The sequence below is a fragment of the Kryptolebias marmoratus genome, linkage group LG6 (genome assembly GCF_001649575.2).
Source record: "Kryptolebias marmoratus isolate JLee-2015 linkage group LG6, ASM164957v2, whole genome shotgun sequence".
NCBI lineage: Eukaryota > Metazoa > Chordata > Actinopteri > Cyprinodontiformes > Rivulidae > Kryptolebias > Kryptolebias marmoratus.
This window is the reverse complement of record NC_051435.1, coordinates 4,903,591-4,914,899: the sequence shown is the minus strand read 5'-3', so window position 1 is coordinate 4,914,899 and position 11,309 is coordinate 4,903,591. Positions and strand designations below refer to the sequence as shown.

General features: G+C 36.7%; 1 protein-coding gene across 1 annotated transcript in view; it reads left to right on the top strand.

Annotated features, from left to right (window-relative positions):
• The first annotated feature begins 7,763 nt into the window (after positions 1 to 7,763).
• LOC108238485 (alpha-1,6-mannosylglycoprotein 6-beta-N-acetylglucosaminyltransferase A-like) overlaps positions 7,764 to 11,309 on the top strand; it is a 21,867-nt gene continuing 18,321 nt past the window's right edge. The window contains exon 1 of the mRNA XM_017420613.3: positions 7,764 to 7,891. The gene's annotated coding sequence lies outside the window, so the exon portion shown is untranslated. The remainder of the gene's footprint in view (positions 7,892 to 11,309) is intronic.

The window sequence follows — 11,309 nt, the reverse complement described above, 5'->3', positions numbered from 1 at the left end:
TTATTATTGTCTCCTTGCTGTTTTGCTTCTGCTTTGCTCCCAGTTCACATGTGGTCGTTTCTGCTGATTTTCTGGTGATTTTTTTTATATCAATCTGTTCACTCATATTGGAGTCCCTTAATCTACCCTTATTTCGGATGCATGATACATTTTGTATTCTTTGTCCAAGTAAACATTAAGATAAAGTGTGTAGACAAACTTATTCATTCAGTTTGAATAAGTCTATCCAATGTTTTGACTGGTTACCCAGCAATATATAATGCCAGTTTATAATCTCCTTGATGAAGCAGAAATTAGCAAGAAAAAGACTTGTTTGGATGGCTTTAGTAAGTCATTAAAATGGCATAAATTAAGCCATGGGTTGATAAAAGGCTTTCAGCAGTTGATTTTGTTCTCAGTGACATTACTGTTAAAAACAACAACCATTAACACTTATTTGAACAGTGAGAGTAAGATAAATATCTGTTAATGTTGCTTATCTGTACCATAAAAACCAACAAATCTTTTTTATGGTAATGCATGTGATGCTACCTTCAACAAACCATCTGTTTCTGCAGATTTCATACATAGTTTACTCAAAGTGCTGCAAAAATTAAGTACTATTATCATATTTCTGGTAAGTAATGGATGTTTCTTAAAACCTAAGCAGATTATCATTTTGGTGATTATATGTGTGCCAGCAAGATGAAAGAAGGGGAAGACCCTGGACAGATGGTCAGTCCATCACAGGGCGGACATGGAGCCATGCAGGCTCACACTCACTCCTCCTAAAGGCAATTTAGTATTACCAGTTATTTTAACATGCTTATTTTTGGACTTTAGGTAGAAACAGGAGAATACTTAAGGAAAACTCACAGACAGATGGGAGAAAACAAACATCTTACAGAAAAGCCTTAGTTAAATTTGAGCCAGACATTGTCTTACTCTTAACTGTGGTGCAGTATATTTTCAGTCTTTCTCACACTTTTTGTTTCCAAGTTACAAGTTTAACACTGAATTGTGTTTAATGTTTAAAATCTTCGTGTTTAATGTTTGTATCAAATCAATCCCCTTTACAGTTGATCTCTGACCTGAATGTGGACTTGTGTTGGCCTTTATAATTCTGCAACTCAGCTGAATGAGGTATCTTTCATTTGTTTCAACCAGAGCAAAGTCACCTATTGATTTTCCATTGGCACTGACTGTGGTCATGACTATGTTTAGCTCATGTAAACTTTAAATTAAAAGCATTTCTCCTGAGGCAAACTGACAAAGGCTGCAGAGCACAAAGTTACTAGATAATAGGATTAAATTCAACATATGAATACATGGTTAGTCCTCCTGTGTCATCAATTAAACCATGAGTCAATATTACTCTGAATAGATGGTTATCATTTGTGTATACAAGGTATTAAGCTTTTAGGCTTTTAAGGTTTTCTTTTTTAGAAACATCTAAATGGAGCATTACTCTTTTCAAACAAGTCCTCGGTGAGACAATGTCTTCTTTGTGATAACAAAGCAAACACTGAATTCAGTGATGGATTGAATTTCACATCTCCATCTATGCAGATCCCTTCATGCTGCAAATCACTGTTTGTTTTCCTATTTCTGAACTCAGCTGAATACATCAGAAGCTATAATTACCACGTAGATAAGATCAGCTTCAAGTTTGTATGACATAATGTGCTGTAAGTTCATACAGGATTTAAGATAAGATTAACAACAATCAAATTACAAATTTATTGAAACCTTTTAGGTTGTGTATTACCTTTAACAGAGTCTCCAACATCTACCCAGCCACACTCTTGGTGTGTGACTGTTGGTGCAGAGAACCTGGATCGACAGTAATGAATGTTTCTGCGACCGTAAAAGCCACCATCTATCATTAACACTTGACCAGAACCGCATTGCAGAGTGGTGTTGTGATCTGCACATATAATGCTTTTCCCAGATTCTGAGAAGAAAATAACAGCGGTTTAAAGAGGTAATTCTCGTCAAGTGATTTAGTATATACCTTTGCTCAGAGTGTGACTTACAACACATACCAAACTGACAGATGAAATGCATTTTTTGGCTGCAGTCTCTTGTGGCTTCCCACTGGAAGTTTGAGTTGCTGAGTACGTGTCCACATGCTGCACCCGGTGGTGGACTTCTCACCCACTTCGAAAAGGTGACAGGTGAACCATCCACCCAAGAGAGAGGACCTAAAGAAAGAGCAAACTTTTACTGAAAACATAAAAAGAGCAACAACACATTTTTAGTGGTGACCAAAAGTTTGTTAACCCTTTGATGTTATGTTTTATTTCTGCTGAAACGTTCACCTAAAACAGCCTGGATGAGTCTTTGCCTACAGTAAAGGTGATCGAGTATCTGGTAGTATTATTAACAAGTAGAGCGGGAGATGGATTGTTGGATTGGGGCCTCATCCACAGTAAATAAAGATGTTGGCTTATTCTGTTTTGGTGAAAAAGGAGCTGAGCCGAAAGGCAAAGTTCTCAGTTTACTGGCCCATCTATGTTCCAACCCTCACCTGTGATCATAAAGTTTGGATTTTGACCAAAAGAAATAAGAAATGAGCTTCCACCGTAGGATGGCCAGACTCAGCCTTGGGGATAAAGTGAGGAGCTGCATCATCCAGGGGGAGCTCAGAGTAGCGCTCCATATAGAAAGGAGTCAGCTGAGGTGGTTTGGGCATGTGATTAGGATTCTTCATTTGTGCCTTCCTTAGGCGCTTTCCCAGGCCAGTTCCACTGGCAGGACTCCCAGGGCAGACCCAGAACCTGTTGGAAGGATTATGGGATCCCCAGGAGGAGCTGGGGAGTGCTGCTGGAGAAACAGATTTCTGGGTTTCCCTCCTGGACCTCTTGTCTCCATGACCAGGCCATGGATAAAAGGCAATGGATGCATAGATGGACACTCAGGATTAACAGGTTATTTGATAGAAAAGTTGGGCAGCTCCAGTTAGATTCATCAGAACTTTGAGCTTTTAAGTTAATGTTTGCAAAAAGTCTGAAGTTGTACCCTGTGAAATAAATTAGCATAAAAAATCTATGCATAGAAAATAATACTCTGAAAGAAAATATTAGTTTTCTCCATGGCTGCTAATTAGTTATCAGTATGCAGCAGGTAAAAGAGAGCAAAGAGATTAACTCTGATTGCTGCTTTTTAAATTATCATAATCAAGAAGAGACAGCCAAAACATTGTTATTGTTGATTAATGAATGCGTAAAAGAGAATATGAGGGATTTGAAAATTTGTTTTATTTTGAAATAAATAGAAACTTGTACCTATGGTGTAGAAAATACAAAACTGAGCACTCAAAGTTTCCATACTGTACATGACTCAAAACTTAACTTGAATTTATTCATGTCTTTAAACCAAGTTAGTCATAAATCAAACAGTCTAATTAGTAGACAGGTGGTTTTGTTGCATCAGCTCCAAAATAAATGTTCACTCATTTAAACTCAAATTAATTCCAAGTTTGGTTAATGAAAAACTGAGGAATGAAGTAAACAATAAAGAAGGTTATTTTTCTTTTCATATTAGATCTGCAAGGCCTTGTGTAAAATCATAGTCAGATGTTCAGACAGGAAACATGCTGCACCTCTGGTGGTTAGAAAGTTGGACTTTTCAAAGTCACCAGACTAAATTACAGGAACTGCACTGTTTGTATCTATGTTTTCATTATTATGACATAATCTGTAGTATTTTTAGCCAGTGAGATGACAGTCAAGCTTTTTATTAGAGGTCTGGGAGTCTCAAATTTCACACACCACACAACAAGCAATAAAAATATCTGAGGAGCTTCAGAAAAGAACTACCGGTAATAATAGTTATAGGGGGAAAAAGTTTTCAAAACCATCTCTAAAAACTTTAAACCTATCTCTAACACATAAAGTCTCCAAGGGTTTAAAGGAATTCTGATTAGTTTTGAAGCAACCAGAGTTTCTTGTTAATTGTCTGTCAGAATTTTTTTTTTGACCAGATGAGCCGAACGTAGAGCTTTCTGATTTAAAGAATACACAAAAGGTTTGTAAGCACAGAAACAACCTGTCACACTGCCACAGCGAAACATGATTTGGGTTTGCTTTGCTGCATCTGGACTAAGACAGCTCACAATTATTAAAGAATCAATGAAATCTAATTTATTTCAGCAAATTTTGAGGAAAATGTAAAGACATTTCCCTTGTAAGCCCAAACTCTACAGAAACACAATCAAACAGCTAAGAAAAAAAAACAAAAAATGGTTAAATAAGAGCAAAATAAATATTTTGAAAGAGGAGAACACTTAATGTACTGGATGAGAGGATAATTACCTCTGCAAAGAACACAGATGTACGTACTGTAATATTTGGTGTCAAAAGCTGGAATATTCTTTTTAATGTGCTGTCAGAGTAAAACATTTAACATTTACCAAAAGGTTATGATTGTTACACTCAGGAGAGAAATTAAAGAATTTTAGTATGTTTGACTAATCATACCTTGCCTGTTTTATGTTTTCCTGCCTTCTTACCTTCAGGGTTCAAAAAATATTGCTGATTTGTCGAACATGATGGTGCCAGTCCAAGCCACATGTCTTTTTCGGAGTCCATGCGTCTCTCTAGGAAAAGCTGTGTGTCTTTATCGGGGATCACTGCGAGGTGTCCTCCTTTCTCCTCACACCAATTTTGGGCGCCGTGAAAAGGGAGCTGCAGACCCACAAGCTCAAAGTAAGAACCTCGAAAAGTCCTCTCTTCCTCCGGACAGGAAGCTGTGACCTTCATGTCACTTTCTGTAAAAGGCTGATAGCTGAGTGTCAACAAGATCAGCAAGTGAAAAATTGCCCTGCACATCTTTTTTATTCTCACTTTAAAACAACAAAAGTCGGGCTCCCTTTCTCTGTTTCCAACTTTTGATTTTGGAGACTTCAGAGCATCAGAGCATTCACCCCAGTGACATTCTGCCTTTAAATGAGTCAGACATGAATATCTCTCCCCACGCCGTTTCCTGGTTTCTGTTTGCTGACGTAGCATCCAGAGTCACTCAAAAACCAATGACTGCTTTGCCTTTGTGCACACACAAGAACAAAGAAGCACCAGGAAAGGAGACACAACGTATCTGAGGTTAGGTATCGTTGTAACCTTTAAAGTCAAAAGCCTCAATGTGTGGCTAATAACAATTTTCTCTGGAGGGGTTCAGCATGACATGACACATTCACAAAAATAAGATACAATTTTCTGGATTGAATTTCCACTGCTCTAACTTTACCCACAAAGGTGATTTCTGATCCACATAAACTGTAACTGATAAGTAATTTCGTCTTCAGTTCAATGAAATTAAAGAGATAGCACAAATAAGAGACATTAAAGGGGCCCACAGTGATTACTTCACGAATAATTGTTATTCAGCCATGCAGTTTGTTTATAATGAACTTGGCTTTATCAAATTCAAGCTCATTGCTTTTCCATCTGCTCAGCCCGGTCCCTCTCCAAAATGAGCAATAATGATCTTTTTCCACGAAAAATATCATAGTGTCAAAAATTGAAGCTCAAAAAGTTAAAAAAATTGAAGAAGCTCAAAAATTGTGAGTGGCAATGTTTCTTTTTTTTGCTTTGTATATTGCAGCCATAAGGAGGTTGTTTCACAAGTGCAGAATTCAGTAATTCAGTAACAGTTAATATATCCTTGTTGGATTTATTTTTCTGGACATAACATGTCTTAATTGTCTACTTGGCAAGCATTTTCAAACTATTTTAAAAGTCTATCAGAAACTATTTGCAGAGGTAAAATATACTGTTTCTAGAGTTCTTGTTTTAGAGTAAATGGCATTCACATTTTGTTTCTTTAATTAGATACTTTACATATAACACAGAGATCTGTTTGACAAACTGATGCAGTTGTGACAGTCATTCGGATGCTGGAAAAAAAAAAGGGAGACAAAAGAAATCCCCCTGACAGCGCCTCCTGTGGTTTCTCTGCTATATACATCACTTGGATCAATTGGTGCACTAAAACCAGCATTGCACCACTTTACCTGCATCATTGATTGCACAGCAGGTCTAAATTTGACAAAACAGAAAAAAACAGAACTGCTTCTGTAAATTACAGCCATTCAGTGTTACTGCTTGTAGATCAGTAAAAGTTTGCAGGCTATAAAACCAAAACTACTTCAGGGTGTGGTAATGCTCAAAAGAGCCTCAGAGTTGCTCCATGCATAGTTTATACTTCTGATGAAATACAGCTTTGTGGTCACATCAACTATTCAGTTTGTTAAAGCTTCCTTTAGGAAAAAGATGTACAGAACTATTTATTCTAACAATGTTCAGATAAATAAAGATTTCAATAAAAGTTACTTTGTTTTTCATTCTTCTTCTTTTTTGCCTTGCTTCATTGTTATCCAGTTTAACATCCCATTGGTGCAGATTGCTCAGGAAGTTGCAGAAATGTGTGTATTAAAGGGAAATCTAATTGGTTTACATTCATGAACATGACTGGGCAGCAGCAGTCACTGCTACCTGCAACCACAGGGTTTAGTAAAAGGCTTTTAATTCTGTTAAAACACACAGACACAAGGGTTTCCTCGTTCCTGAGGTGAATAAAAACACGCCGTTCTACCTCAGTGATTTTCTTTGTTAATGGAGACCTACACTTAAGTCTAGAAGCTTTTTGTATGTTTTGGTTTTAGTCATTTTCAATGCATTATGACTCACTGGCTTAGTGAGTTTTCAGCTCTGAAACTTTAAGGGAATGCAAACCAGATAACTTGATTAACCTGATTTTTTTTTAGCAAAGGTAGCAAATCTAAAGCTTTCCTCTTGCTGTGGTTTACAGTATTTTTCTTTTTTATGTTATTGTTTGAGCAACCTGTATACTTCCTCATGATACCATGTTTCCTATTTTCAGGCCCAAAAGAGGAAATAAAGAAATTGTGGAAAGTCAGGACCTCAGAGGTCCCAATGGTCATTGGAGCACTCAGGAAGTTTAAGTTTTAGTAGTAAAAGAAAGAGCGGGCTGGTAGGTATTTTAGTTAAACAGAGTGCAACAATAAATGGTGTTGGCAGCATGGTGGATTAGTGGTTAGCACTGCTGCCTCACAACAAGAAGGTCATGGGTTCAAGCCTCTGGTTGGACCTGGATTCTTTCTGTGTGGAGTTTGCATGTTTGTGTGGGTTTTCTCCGGGCGTTCCAGTTTCCTCCTACAGTCTAAACACATTCTTGTTTAGTCTGCCTTCAGGCTCAGGCCTCCCTTGAAAAAGACATTTTTGAACTCAATAAGACTTCCCTAATTAAATAAAGGTAATACATAAATAAATATTGTCTGGGGAAAAGAAGGAGTCCAAAAATAGATGGGATACACAATTAAAGAAGCTTAAATAAGAAATCAAATTTAAAACCAGAGTTAAATGAGGCTCAAGAACTGATAAACAAAGGTAAAACATTCTTTTGTTAAAAGGTGTAGCATGACTAAAGGAATCCACATGTGAACAAAAGCATGACTTCATCAGACAGCTCATTTTGGAACGAGAGTGAGTGGGTGGAGCCACAGAAATGTCCTCTTAAACTTGTTCCATTTCTTCCTGTTTTTGTTAAATACAACATTTCTAACTTAATGTCATGTTATTCCATTGAAAATGCTTAAAAGAGAAGTTGAAAAAGGAATATATTCAAAAACAAGCCTATCTATTATGACATGCATATAAGGGCGATCATTATCTAACCAGCCGGTGCAGTTATGAAGCAGAACAGGTTGGTAAACTTGTTTTATGAGGAAACCAAATAATGAGTCTCTTCTCCTGTTAAATATACCCACCCTTTAGAAACCAGTCAGAATACTCTTTGTCGTGCCTTCAAGAGAACGGGATGATGAAAAGACTAGAGAAAAACTCATAGTTGGATAAGTTGTTATTCATGAAAAGGATCTAAACTCCTGAAGGTAAGTGTTTTATTTTGTTTTGTTTCGGGTGGTTTTTGAGTCTTGTCCAGACAGGTGAACAACAATATTAGTGCCTAATAGGGATCTTTTCTGATTTATTTATGAGTCTGTGAACATAGAGCTGATGTGTCTTGGCCCAAAGCTCCAGTTTTGTCTCATCTCTCCAAAGGATGTTATTCCAGAAACTTTGTCTCTTCTCAATATGCTATCTGGCAAACTCCAGTTTGATGTCCTCCTCTGTCATTTTCCATTAAGTCCACTTTGGCTCAAACAGTGACTGATGGTACGCTTTGACACTTAGTAACTTTAACCTTGGAGTTCACCTCTAATCTCTTTAGAAGTTGTTCTGGGCTCTTTGGTAATCATTCATATTATCCATCTCTTCAGTTTGTCATCAGTGTTTCTCTTGTGTTCACGTCCAGGGAGTTTGTATCATATTGACCTTAAACTTCTGAATAATCTGTGCACTTTCATTTTCCTATCATCTTTTTTCAAGACCAGTTTCAGTCATTTATTTTGTTTTATTAATTCTAGTAAATCAGATATGGTTGAAGTTTGTTTGTTTTTTTACTGTCTTTAACAAACAGATACAAATAAAATTCACTATGTTTTTAATCTATGAGTTCAGCTAAAATAGAAAAGTATAACACACTCACCATTTTGTATGGGGGGCCCTTTAGGACAAAAACCTCCTCTTACAAACACCATCAGACCCTCTCACATACACCATCAAACCTTGTCATTTAATCCATGGCAGAAATTAGTTTTTATTTCATGTTTATTTTTTTAAGATGAAACCAGTCTGAAGGAGACCTGAGCATGCAAAAGCTGTTGCTAATGTTTTTCCAGAGTTTGTACATTATTGACATGTTGTAGTCATTTGAATAGCTTATTTGGGCATCCACATGAATAGTTTAATGCTTTATTCATGGTGTGACATTACCTTTATAGGCAGCTAATCTGCAGCTAATTGCTACATTCATATGTACTGTGGGCCAGTGGGCTGTATATATTTAGTTCATGAAACTTGTTAGTATTTTCACATAGATACTTGCTGTATTTAAGGCGGCTACATGTTATTCTCCTTGTTAGTGATATTAATCACATATGTAATATTATGCTACTTGCATATTGTTATTTGTTTATATAATGGATGATAGTGTAGCATAATGTGCAGGATATGGAACACACTGAGACTGTTTACTTATATTTGTTTTCCGTTTATTATTTACAGGAAACCACACATTCAAAAGAAATGCTCCCCATAAGTCTGTACCCACATTTGATGTATTTAGTTCTGGAGTATAGAAGTTAAATGAAGTTGGTGTGGTGTCTTCCTTTCTACTCCATGCTTGTGGGGGTGTCAAAGAAATTAACAGACTTTACAACGACCAGCAATTGTTGCCAAGAATAAATAAATTATTGTTAATAATAATAATGTATTATCGTCATTAGGCCTCACTTCTGTCAAGCCTGATGTTAACAGTGTCTGAGGGAAAATGTAATATCTCTCAATCAAACATCTGCATTTCAGCTTCAGGAGTTTATATGCTGCATTTATTATTAATTGAAACAAGTGTAGTATTTAATTTGTGCTCAGATGCAGAGTAACAGTGTGCCATTTTGTTTTTCAGACTTGAAAGCTACTTTTCTTTAATTTTTAGGTTCTGTCAGTTGTTTGTTTATGTGAATTGTAATTCCATTTTATTTTTGTTGTGTTTGTTGTTGTATTTATTTTTAAAATAAAAGTTTTTTGTTGTGAAGCCTGAGTCACATTATTAAATGAGGGAGAAACATGAGACTTTCTGAAAAATCATGTGTGGGCCTCCTTCAGACCTGACACTTACTTCAGCCAGGTAGAGGGTCCATGTAAGGAGGTTTAATAGTGTATGTGAGAGGGAGAGTGTTTTTTGTCCAAAGGGGCCTCCCATATCAAACGGTGAGTGTGGAAAAAGAGATCAGCTCCATGTTCACAGGCTCAAAAATGAAACAGAAAAGAACCCTGTACCTGTGTTAAAGCATGGAGGAGGCTCGGTTCTGTTCTGGGGCTGACACAGGGTGTCTTGAATCTGTTCAGAGTTCAGTGAAACCTGAACAATATCAAGGTGTTCTGGGGAGAAATGTCAGAAATGTCTCAATCGCAGGTCATGGGCCTTCCAACAGGATAATGACCCAAAACACACAGCTAAAACACCCAAGAATGAGTCAGAATAAAACACTGGACTATTCTGAAGTGGCCTTCTGAGCCCTGATCTAAATCCTTACTAAACATCTGTGTAGGGAGCCGAAACATGCAGGTTGAAGTAGAAACCCTTAAAACCTGAGATAGATGGACAGGTATTTAGGAATGGGACAAAATATCTGTCTGCAGGTGCAGAGGTCTCAAAGAGAGTTACAGAAATCATTTGAAATTTGCAACAAAATATTTAATGTACCTTTAATATTGTATTTAAATTATGGTGAAACAACATTCAAAAGCAATATCTGATTTTTATTAGTTGATTTTTAGGATTTTTTATTATTATTATTATTGTCAGGTTTATGTTATTTCAGTGGCCTTTGTGGGTTTTTCCTTTCTTTAACAAAAGGGTTCAAATAAATTTGACCACATCTGTATTCGATCACTTTTTAGCTTTTGAATGATGATTAAATTTTAAATATTTGAATATTTGTGGGTACTCATTCAATCAAAATGACTAACTGTTTACAAAAGGCATGAGTACACAACGTTTAGTTTTGCTGTAAGCCCTGACTGAAAGAAAGGCAGCCCAGGTGAAAAAGTGACTAGTCAGGTGGGTGGGGCTTGAAAATGACTAGTTGGGTGGGTCGAGTTTGAGCTACATTTTACTTGGCATAATGCATGTTGACTATATGACCAATGTAAACAAACCATAGTTGTATTGATGCCAAGGACTGAATGTAATGATTAAAGTAAGCCAGTAAGCCAGTCTACTGCATATGATAAATTACAGGTTTTGTGTTAATCAACAGATGAAGTTTGGTATTTTTATGTCTCTGTTGTACTTTTGTCAGTTTTTAATGACATAAACTTAGATTGTGCTGATAGGTCAAAACAGATTTAGGGCCACACCTCCGGCCACCAGGAAATGCTTGGCTCTCCATTTAAAAGGAGGCTCCACCAATGACTTATATGGATAGACATGACACGCCGCTTTAAAGGCTCGGGCCGAGATGCGGCGAAAGCGGCGCCATCTTGCTACAGTATACTTAAAGGCGCAGGGCTATATAAACAATGCTGAGGACTAACGAAATAAATTTTTTAGTGGGTAAGATGAGCCCAATAGTGCATGTACTTTAACATACAATGTCACAAATACTCAGTTATTGTAATTTAAATAATAGCAACCATGAATTTAAAAGAAACGCAAATCCAGAGCTATTTATTTACAATCACAAC